Genomic DNA, 12,422 nt, shown 5'->3' with positions numbered 1-12,422 from the left:
TCACATACATTTATGAACTTACTAAGACATAACGAGGAAATGAACATACTTGTGGTTCCGTGTGGAGGTGTCTCTGATTCTCATTGGTGCATGTGGTACTATATTGTAAATATCAATCGTCTCCCAGCAGAACGGTGCTGGTTTGAAACCCAGATGAGTTCTCTCTGTTTGCCTGTTTTCTTTTTCCATGTATTGGTTACCTGCCTTCTTCTTGGAAGTGTGTGTGGTTTTGTCAGAGTGGTGGACTGTTGATCTCTCTAGGGCGTAGAGTTTCGCCCAAAAACAGCTGGCATAGATGCCTGATAAGAACGGGGCGGGTGCAGAAAATTGATGGATGGAAATTTTCTTTCCCTGCTGGAAGTTCAGGTCAGGCTACTGCTGATATCAAACTGTGCAAATAGAAGCTCTTTGTGGGGTATTTATTTATAGAAATGAGTTTGGATGAAAATCAAATAGAAGTAGATTATCTTTAATGTTTAGTGTATAAACTGCTTGTTAACAGAAGGGGGCGGCAGAGCTCAGCATGGATCCTTGTACACTTTTGACATTTTTTCCCTCTGAGCTTTGTCTAAACCCAGTTACAAATTTTTTCCTGCAGGAAAAAGACACTTGGATTGTTCTGCCGCAGAACCTCTAACTGCATCAAACCCTCGAGTTCACATTCTCTCCTTCCTGAACACTCACAGTGTGGGTGTGTCTCAGCTTTTCCACTCGTGTGGTGTAAAAATCATCATCTGCAGCCGTTGAGCAGCTTCTGCCCATAAAGCTGAGGCATCAACATGTATGTAACTCATTAGTAACTTGAGTACTACAACAAAACATCCCAAAATAATCTGATTTAAAGCAGTGAGATACCAACAAGGGAATAAATGTTTCTAACAAAAGTTTTTTCAGATACTTCTCTATTTTTTTATTGTTTGTTAGTCTGAGACACGTAGACCTTGAGTTTCCTTCTTTGTTTTTGTTTGTTTTAAATGTCCAAAATTGTCAATTTTGTGGAATCACCTGTCTAAGTGTGAATCGGTCCTCAAAGTGTCTCTCCTGTGCTATTCTTAGACAAAAAAACAAAAAACTATTGCAATCTTTAAGCCATATTATTACACTTTAGAAGAAAACACATCTTGGATTACATCAACACATAGCAAAATGTAAAATATATTCCTCGTCATTTTAGGCTTATCTACGTCTGCAGGTATCACAGAGAAAGTAACTTAAAGTGTCATGTGACACATTGTTCTTAGATTTCTTTTGATCAACAGTATTAGGTCATCTGTAATTTGCAGGTTGTTAGTAACTCACACAACTCTGGTGCTTGTGTGTGTGTGTGCACACAGAGGTGCATGTGTGTGTGTGTGTGTGTGCACATGGGTGCATGTGTGTGACTAACACAGCTCACTCAGTGATCAAAGAGATTCTCCTCTCAGGAGTTCTTGTATTTCATCAGGTTTGTTATAGATGTTTCTTTATGACCATGCTGTTGCTCATTTATATTTGGTTCTGTAATTATACGCCTCTTTTTTTGCTTTTTAATTAAAAAAGAGACCTATCATTATTTATTCAAACTTCTAATTCAGTACAATTAATTATCCTTTTATTTCTACATTCAATTCTCAGATTAGTGAAAAGGATTATCCCAGAATTAGTTTTTCTTTTTTCTTTCTTTGCTTGTTTCCTTCAGCAAAAACTCCTTTATTTTCATGTTAAACATAAGCATGATTAAATAAAATAGTTTGTCTTTTAGTGAAATCTCTTAAGGTGACATTTAAGACAGACAAACAGCTGATCTCTATGATGCAGAGAACACAAAAACACAACGATTTTGTGGAAAAAGCTCTTTGCACGTTTCATTCTACCAGAGCAATTTGTCCCAAATATTAAAACAACAGAAACATCATAAAATGTGATTGCTGCATTTAAAAAAAATGCAGCTTTGAAGTGTGGTGGTAAGAAACCATATGAGAATGAACACATCTACCAAAATACTGCTTTGGACTGCAAAGATTTGAGTGTTAACCTGGCCAGAGTTGTTCACGATCAATTGGTAAAATTAGCCCTTTATTTAAAATAATAAGGAAAAGAAAAGAAAACAATATAGGCCTTAAAACTGATTCTTTTGGTTTAGGTGAAAACTGAAAATGATTCTATAAATGTGTGTTTTGTAGAGATTCTGATGGCAAAAAGTTAGTTCTTCGTGACAGTCCTCCAGGACGCCTCCCTAGGGAGCTCTATCGGGGATGTACCACTGAGCGGAGAACCCGGGGAAGACCCAGGACACACTGGACAGACTACGTCTCTCGGTTGGCCTGGAAACGCCTCAGGATCTCACCACAGGAGCTGGAGGAAGAGGCTGGGGAGAATGATGGATGGATGGATTTAAGAATTGTTCTGTTGTGGGAGCCAAAGATTTTCAACCATTTTATATTTCTGTTACTGAGATATAATTCAAGGACATTTTCAAGTTTGTTATTTTAATTGTGTAAATAGATTAAAGCTGCACGATCTACTAATCTTTGACTTATAATTACTAGTTTTTGTTCATTTGAAGAAGCATTTAGACAATTTCTCGCCAGAAACAATAAAGTAAATCTGAGTCTGTGGAGGAATTTTGATTAAACAGAGCCTTAGATGACCTCATACAGACAAACACATGTGTTATATACTAACTGGGAAAAGAAAAGCTACTAAAGCAAGAATATTTTAGCTCACATATTTTCCAGAAATCGTCCGTCGACGTCCCCTCAGGTTGCTGTGATTACTTTCATTCTGTTCTTAGGCCCAGCATGCAGAGGTGTCAAAGCTTTTTTCTCTGGACCTCAGAACTGTAGGGTTGTGCAGTGAATGCACATCATGACAGTATGAATTATAATATCACCCATGACCACTTGCAAACTATTATTTCTGTGTATGTGGGCATTAGAATTGGAGCATCAGATCCGGTGCTGAAGCTGAGAATCTGCTGGACTCAACGAAATTTGGAAACAATTCTCAGTACTAACAGCGTGGTGATGTAGGCGAGCTTTGATCTGACCAGAGTGTGTGGTCACTCTGCTCGGGCACAGATGATTAAGGGTTAGGGGTCAAGTCCAACAATCATCCTCCTGTTGCATGTTCTGGTAGAGATGGTCCTTTGGCTGTTTTTGCGTTGGATGCCCCGTCATGGATGAAGAATGCTTGTTTTCGATTCACACATTGACCATTTAGTCCCACCTCATGAAGATCCTGTTGCTACTGTTTTGTAGGGCTGATGGGTGCGGAGAATAACAAACGTTTCTGATTTCTCTTTCTGAGCTGTTACCTCCAATGCACGGCGTATTCCAGTTCCAGCGCTCAAGAGTCCGAACCACACCATGCAGGTCATTGCATTGCATCAAACGAAAAGCCTCAAAGGAAGCATGATGGTCTTTCATGTGGGGTAATGAGGTTTGGTGCTGAGTGCTGTGTTTGAAGTCCTCCAGCAGTGTGTCTGTTAAGAATTGGGGTGGGGAGTCAGGTCAGCTACTGCGAGGTGTGGCCTTACAGCACGGGCCTTTGTACTCAACAAGTGACGGTCGCTCAGGTGCGCTTTGATCCTCAGGTTAGCTGAGCTGGCCAGAGGTCACCGCAGGCCACAGTGAGGCACCCACACCGAGCTGCAACCCCCAAAATGGAAAACCCAATTCATTAGGAACTGTTCTGTTAAATGAAAACCATCTGAACGTGTGTAGCAGCCTCCTGTCGTCACAATTTAGTGACATGAAGTTTCAGACTGCAATTTATGAAACAAGCATCTTTAAAGCATCAATTCATGACAGAGAGTAACAATGATCTTTTCCTGTTTTAACAAATTCATTCAATTAGTTTTAACTTTATCTGTATATAGCTCCTCAAAACAGGCATTATAAGTTTAAAAACTTGAAGTTAAACTTAAATGAAATAATAGTAAGTATTAGAATGTTTCATTAAGCTTTAGTGAGTTAAAATCCAGATGATAAAATGTTTTTAATTATAGATTAAAAACATGCCAATACTTAGTGTTCACAAAGGGAAGAAAGTTTCAGAGTTTTAGACCAGCAACAGCAAATAATTCATACACTGAATGTTTTTTATTGGATCATCAACCTTTTTTTTTTTTTTTTATTCCCCTTTTTTAATTAGAAATAGCTGCTTTGTACGTGGGTGGGGGTTCCACAGGGTCACTGACAGACATCCTCTGTTCCCTCCTGTCTAGAAAACATGTCATCAAAACTTAAGAAGAGGAAAATCTTAAAAGTTCAAGCTCAGCTGCTAAGAGCCACAAAATCTGAAACAAGAAACATGGTTTCTATTTAAAAACAACTTGTACCTCTCTGTTTTGATGCTTTAATTCATAATACAATTCTGTAATTCTTTGATTATAGATTTAGGTTCATTAAGCTGGTTGAAGGTAAAATTATAAAGGGGTTACTCTATTATAAAACAGACTGAAAACCTACTGTGTGATATTTTCATGTTTTATTTGTAAAATGTATAATTAAAAATATTGTGTTTTTCCAAGTGACATAGGAAATATAAATTTCTTATCCATGGAAATTAAAGATACATTTTTTTCCAGAAATAGACACATTTGATCTGAGACAATTGAGTCAGATACCAAAAGAGTTGATACATTTACTCAAGTTACTCTTAGTAAAAATTGTAGAGGTGAAAAGTTTTTCTGATCCACATTTTGAACTTTTACTCAAGTAGATTTTTTTTAATGATGCTCTTACTCAGTTACATAGGGATTTTATAGGTCTTTGTACTGATTTTGTTTGTTTAATTTATTCTAGAAATAAATATTGATATCAATGTTGGCATATAATTGCATTTAGAAGTAAGAATTATCATAAGATATCTAAAAATTACTGATTACAGCAACATTAAACATATTTCCTACAATCATGGCTAGATGAGGATTAGAGGAGAGGAGACAAGATGAGATATAACAAGACAAAACAAGATGAAATAAGATGAGATAAGAAAATGTCAGAAAAAGGCAGACGGCTGGATCCAAGTGCAGCAGGTTTATTTGGTACAGACAGGGCAATAGGCGTGATGCACAGCTAAAAGTCCACAAAGCTAAATCTGGGTCAGGCAGGCAGGGGTCAATCATCAGCATGAGGGCATCAGAGGAAATCCAGAGTGGTCAGAATCCAGGCGAGGGTCAGGGCAGGAGGCAGACGAGGCAGGGTCAGAGGAAAGGTCAGGTCAGGTCAGATCAGGTCAGGTCAGGTCAGGTCAGGTCAGGTCAGGTCAGGTCAGGTCAGGTCAGGTCAGGTCAGGTCAGGTCAGGTCAGGTCAGGTCAGGATGAGAACACTCAGAGATGCGGGCAGAATGGCACACACAAAACTTCGCAGTGAGCAGAGCTCAGTGCTCAGACTAAATACTGCTTGGAGTGATTACAGATGAGAACCAGCTGAGGAGCTCCTGGGAGTGACTGCAGGGGCTGATGGGAAATGTAGTGTGTGGAACCAGGAAGTGCTAGAACTCTGGAGACAGTTCTCGCTGAAGGCCAGAGGGGGAGACAGGGGACTCATTCATGACAAATGTGAGTAAAGATAAAATGAGTCGAGACGAGACAAGAAAATATGAAACAAGTTGAGATGAGATAAGACAAGAGGAGACGAGATAAGATAACGAGATAAAAAGAAATAAGACAAGACGAGACAAGATAAAATAAGATGAGAGACGAAATGGAATAAGACATGATGAGACGAGTTAAAATGAAATTAGATAAGATGACACAAGATAAAAACAGATGACATAAGACAGGACAAGATAAGAAGATATGATATAAGGAGAGACAAAATGAAATAAGATAAGATGATACAAGATAAGACAAGATAAAATGAGATCAGACAAAACAAGATGAAATGACATGAGATAAAACAATGCTATTTTTTTTTTTTCCTGTTCCGGGTCACGTGCAGACGTGTTCCAAGCACGTGATTTATTGTTACTTGAGGATTCATAATAACCTGAATCTATGTTGGAAAGACATCAATATCTGATCGTAAATTTAGAACCGCATAATGATAATGCACATAGAGGAAATGGTAAGGTCGAGTCGGGTGGGATTATATAAATGTGCTTCCTTCCATTCCCTTTTAGGTAATCTCTTAATGTCAAGTTATCTGTGTTTGATGCGTCTTTATGGATGTAAACTCCTCTTGATTGATTGAAATAAACCATGTCTAATCTAATCTAATCTAATCTAATCTAATCTAGTCTAATAAAACAATATGAGTAAAGATGAGATGAGACAAGTTAAGAGAAGCTAAGAAGATGAGATGAGAGGCTAAAAGAAATAAGAGAAGATGAGACTACACAAGATAAAATGAAATAAGATGACACAAGAAAAAAATAAGATGACATGAGACAAGAGAAGATAATATGAGACAAGATTAGACAAGATAAAAGAGGAAAAAACAAGCTGAAATAAGAATTTAAGATTAGATGAGAGTAGATTAGGTGATTAGATGAGACAAGGTGAAAAACAAGACAAAACAAGATAAGATAAGATAAGACGAGATGACATAAGATGAGAAGAGACAAGCTGAGATAAGATATTGGGATAAGAAAGGATGAGAAAAGGTGAAATAAGATGAGAAAAAACAAGATAAGACAAGACAGGATAAAATGAGATTAGAGGAGATAAGATAAGAAAAGACGGAAAAAATACATTATCATTATTATTTATTTGTTTTCTTAACTATGGAGATCTTTGCTGTCGTTTTGTGGGATGTTTAATTGGTCCAAACTAACATTAAAATGAGAGTCATCCATGTCATTCTGGGCAAAACCTGAATGGTTTGTTTTTAGTGGTCTATGCTCCATCCGCAGGTAACTTTTACAAAAGTTTATAGGACCGTCTATGATGAAAACACCTGTTAAAGAATCATGGCAGGACACAAAACCAACGGCTCATCCTGACCTATCTGGTGCATGTGCATGTATAAATGTGTATACTAATGATCATGACACAGACCTGCGCATGAGTATGGCAGAGGCTCAGTGTTGTAGGTCTGGAGGTCACAGGAAGATCCGACACCTGAGCAGCAAACAAAGGCTAACATGGTTTCCGTTCCTTCAACTGTCTCTCCACACATGACTTTGAGTTACCTGTTAATTCCCCTTCCAAACGTCGTGTTCTCTGTGGAGGGGCAGATATTTTACCCAGCCGTCTGTTTGTTAAACACAACGGGTGAAAGAATCTGTTTGATCTGCTCATCATGTGACACTTGGTGACGATAAATATTTCAAGGCTTCAAGTTTTCAGACCAAGAAGTCATATTAAATGACTCAAGTTGAGACCTTTGAAGAGCTTAAAAAAGTTCTTGAGGTGAGGCTTTGAAACTGTTTTTGTTTCTTGACTTCAACTAAACAAGCGAAGCAGAGGAGCTCAGAGACCTCAGCTGTTATGGCTCTGGACTCCTCGTAGAGATTGGGTTCGGAAGGAGAAGCTCTTCTGGTTTAAGGTCTGTTGCATTCAGGGGTTTTGGAGAAACACTTGCAGCCCTATGTCAAGCACACTTATCATACAAAGATAAAAAATACCTATCTAAAGGATTTCATAGCCCTCAGTGGTAAACACAGCAGCCCTGTAACAGACTGGTGACCAGTTCAGTGTACCCTGCCTTTGACGGTAGCTGGGATAGGCTCCAGCAACCCTGTTATCCTGAAAGGGATTCAGAAGACGGATGCAAAGATGGTGAAGGCTGAAAACATCAAGAATGGATTGCGCAATGTTTCAGTCTTTTTTAAATGAGCCATTTTCTGAAACAGTTTTTTTTTGTGTGTGTGTGTTTGGTTAATTATTACAACTTTTAGCATCTGAAATTTAACAAGACAAGAATTTGAACTTTTTCTAGAAACCATCAGCAAACAAGGTTTGGAATTTAAGTTTTGCTCCACCAGGGCCAAGGAACAAACAATGGGTTTCCTGAAGCTTATTGAGACAGATCCAAGAAAGTATGAGTTTTAAAAGGCTGTTTTCTTCACCTCTGTCATTCCTCCGTCCATCTATTATATGAAACCTGTGAATCCCGTTTGGGGTCACAAGGCAGATGGAGCCAACACCAGCTGCTGGTGGGTGTTCTCTGAACAGGTTGCCAGTTTGTTGGAGGATCACACAATGACACTTAATGGACAATTTAGAATCACCAATTAGCCAAAGAACTGTGGGAGGAGGCAAAAGTGCCCAGAGAAAATCCACAAAACCCCACTAACATGAACACTCCACACAGAAAGGACGAGAGCGAGAGTGCTAACCACTACACCACCGCACAACCCTCTGTCTTAATTATTACAACTAATGAAAACAGTTTAAATCCAAAGCCTTTATAGTTACATTTTTTTCAGCTGTTTTCACCCCCTGACCTTAAAAAGTGTACTGTATCTAATAAATGCCCACTGATTAAAAGTTAGCAGGTTACTTTTCTGTATGTTGAAAAGCCAGTCAATTAAAAACACCTTAAATCAGAAAAGGTAGGTATTGTCTCTAATCTGTCATTTTCAGATATTATTTTCTATCTAAACTTTTTGCACCAAAGAACTAAACCAATAAACTCAATGCAATGCATGGTTTTAATAATGTTGTTCTATATATTTTGTTCATTTTCTAAATAAGTAAATAAAACTTGAACAGAATTTAATACAAAATTTGTCATTTATCTGTTGACATTTTCAGATTTTTGTTAATTATGTTAAAATCTAGCATAATTCTCTGTGAATCTCTCTGGGACATTCAACGCAAGATTTATTTTGGTTAATGTTTGTTCAATCGTTCTCGACAGATTGACTGTTGGATGGCAATTTGTTTTGCCTTCATGAACATTTCTGGTAATGCCCTCTGATGGACAGCAGGGGGCGCTATTCACATCCTTGAGTTACGCTCAGTTGACATCAGTGTCATGTTTTTGTCTGGTTCAATCACAGCCACGTTTGCAGAGTTCATCTAAATTTTCTTATCTTCTAAATAACAAACTTTCTTATTTATAAGTTTGTCATTCATAAGATGCAAGAAGAGAGGAACATTTCCACACATAATGTGATCATCACAGAGTTCCGGTTCAGCTGGAGCTCTGTGAAAAACTTGGGTAGAAAAATAAAACAAGAACAATTAAACTGTTGAAGGCAGTAAATGTTTAAACGTTAAATCTACATGTATTGAAACCATGAAATGATCCCTTATTCTCTCCCTCGTTTTGCTCCGCTCTTGTAATTTCTAACCAATGACTGATGAGATCTTTATTTCAATGGTTTTGTTTACGAGCTTTGGTCTGAAGCAGGAAAAGCAGTATGAATACAGACCAAATGCAAGGTTCAGGGCTCAATCCGGATCAAATTAACTGGACTCAGTTTGGACCAACGGGCTTTTCTAGTCTGAATCCACCCGTAGAGTCGGTCACAGCACGGCCATAGTGGTTTGGGGATAGTGAGAAGACTCAAATCTAAAACATGAATTTTCAAAGCTCAGCGAGGCCTCTTCCTTCCAATCTATAATCGGGGGATGTTTTTCACCGTTTTGAGTTGTTCAGGTTCTATCCGAGCTGAAGCTGGAGAACAGTCACTGCATTAGAACCCAGGCAGAACCCGACTGGGGCTGATTCTGAGTGCGTTTCTGAAGGGGCGCTTCTGTAGTCAAGGAGAAAAATGTGGCCGGCATCTCCGTCGACGCCTCCCACGGATGATTTGAATAAGACTGCCTCTTTAGGATTCTCTCCTTTATGTGGAGGTCTGACCCAAAAGCAGGCTGTTAGGGTCTCCACAGACGTGGCTGCCTCTGTTAGCCACAGTTTGGGCCTCACTGCCAGTGTTAAACACTCTGTGGAGCTGAAAAGATTAACTGACAATCTGGCAGCTGACAGGCACACACCCCCGTGCATACAGGAGCTTTTTAATTTTCACCACAGTCTTATTAGCTCACAGGAAACAAAGAAGCCACTTTGACTGTCTGTCAACAACTTTTCAAGAATCCATTCATCCATCTTCAGAACCCACTCAATCCCTTCTCGGGTCGTGGGGTTGCTAGAGACAACCCTGCTACTGCTGAGCACAGAACAGGTCTCCAGTCTATTGCAGGGTCACTCACTCATGCACATGTATAAGGACAAATTAGAAACACCATTTAACCTATGAAGCATGCTTTTGGATGTCGGAGAGGTCCTGGGTGGGATTTGAACCAGAAGGTTCTTGATGTAAGGCGACCACTGTGCAGCCTGTACTTCTGTGTTACTCTATCTAATAATGTTAAATTGCTTTTTATCAATGAGCATCCTTAAAAGTTTTTTCAGACCAAACAATAGAGCTGCGGGAGATGAGGTCACACAGGGTCGTCCCCCTCAAGGCGCCGCCATTTCGGCAGGAATCAGGCTAGGAATTGAATCAGCTGGTGAGGGAGGTTAACCATGGCTGACAACTGTTGAGTCCCAGATTGTACAAATAGACACGGAAGAAAGAAATGTACAATATTTGCCTTTTATTTGCGGGTTTTAGGAATCTGCAAATACCCCCGCGGCCGAAGGATGTCTGTTACCAACACATGCTCATTCCCAACTCGTCACAAATTGACGCATGGTTAAAGGAACCTCCGCGTCTACACTGGAGGTTTTGGGGGTAACCTTCTCGTCATAATGTGACGAGCTGGCTGATCCATTTAGATCACGACTCCCCAACCTACCAGGGCTGCTACTGGAACGTGGCCTGCGCTAGTACACTGGGCGCGCAGTGGTATCAAAACCCGACCTGCAGTGGTGCCGGTGTATGTACCACATGTGCAGGGCCTGCGAGATGGGCTCGGGGGCTTGCGACTTGTTGACGTGTACGATTGGTCCGGAGACCACCATCACGTGACATAGGAAATGACACACATGCACTATTACGATGCATGGAGTCTTCCCGAGTAAAGAACTGAGGAGGTCCGAACAAGTACGCTAAGAATCACAAAAGGGGACACAATATTTGCAATCGACCGCAAAAACCTTGACAACAAATAATCCGATCGAGGGGAATCATCACAGGATATCAATTGCATTTTAATAGAGAGAAAAACAAAAAAACATTTGATAGATAAGATCCACAAAATCAACAGACTACAAGTTTTAACGATTATTGACTCTGTAGGGTCAAGTGAGAATTCCATACATTAAATTAAGTTTTTCCTTTTTCATTAAAAAATGATTCTAATGATACAGGTTTTTGTCTGATGTGTATTTGGTTTAAGAAAATATCAGTAGGTGGCGCTGTATCTTCCATTGAATGAAACAGTAGAAGAAGAAAACATTTGTAGTCACTTTTTGTAGTCTAACAGCACAGATGAGGAAAACAAAGACGTACATGGATCTATTTGTCTGTAAGTGGATGCATCAGAATGGATTGAAGACTGTAGCACCTACTTCACAACTACAAGCTTTTTTCAACGACATTATTTCGTCTGTTCCTGATTCACAGTGATTTGAATAAAGACATTCTCAGAAATGCTCATTCTAGCTTAAATTTCATAATATATGTACCCCATCATCAGATATATGCCCCAGGAGCATGATTAAAACACCACTTTCACAGGAGTGGGTCTTCAAGGGGTCCCAATGCATGGTATTGCTGTGTCCGGTCCACTTCAGCAGCAGATGGGACAGAGACTTCACACTAAATGGAATCCATTCATTTTTTTTAAAAGGTCTCTCAATATTGGTTATGTTGCACGCACAAAAAATGGCTACTGAACCTCCAAATTTACAGCTTGAAAAGAATTAAAGGTCATTGTAAACAGGTTGGGATCAGCTGTTGTGAGAGTTTCAATGCTCTGTCAAAGACCCTTTTATGATTTTGACATTTCAAAATTTGAGCAACCAAGGAGAGGAATTAAAAGACTCACTTGGACCAGAAAGACAAAACTGAAAGAAAAAACTAAACAAAAACAGATGGACTGAAATTGCCCAAAACATTAAAATATCATATATTTTTGTACGTATGCCTTTTTGTAATGTAACCGTTGACCCTCAAACACCAGAGGTGTCACTGATGAAATGCTCTCTTCAGTAGCTGTGTCATTAGTCTGAGCTTTTTCTAGCATCCGGTTTTCTGATCTAACATCATTTGAATTAAGAAATACTCAGAAACTCAGTTTTGTTGGTGAATATATTTTATTTTGGTCATCTACTATGAGAAAAATGCTACTACGTGTTAAAAACACAAAAAAGTCCCTTTCATTGGAATGGGTTTTTAAAGGGTTAGGTTAAGCCAGAGGTTGAATTTTATGCAGACTTGATTTATTCTTGTTTCTTTATTTGTCTTTTACTTGTTTGTTTGAATGCATCCTTAACTTTGTTGATTTATGAGCTGGGGCCCGTTTCAAGAAGCAGGTTCAACAAATTTAGAGTTCAAACCTGAACTTAGAGTCACTGGACTCAAAATTCTCAAACTC

The sequence above is a fragment of the Oryzias melastigma genome, linkage group LG5 (assembly GCF_002922805.2).
Source record: "Oryzias melastigma strain HK-1 linkage group LG5, ASM292280v2, whole genome shotgun sequence".
NCBI lineage: Eukaryota > Metazoa > Chordata > Actinopteri > Beloniformes > Adrianichthyidae > Oryzias > Oryzias melastigma.
Note: the sequence above shows the minus strand (reverse complement) of the source record.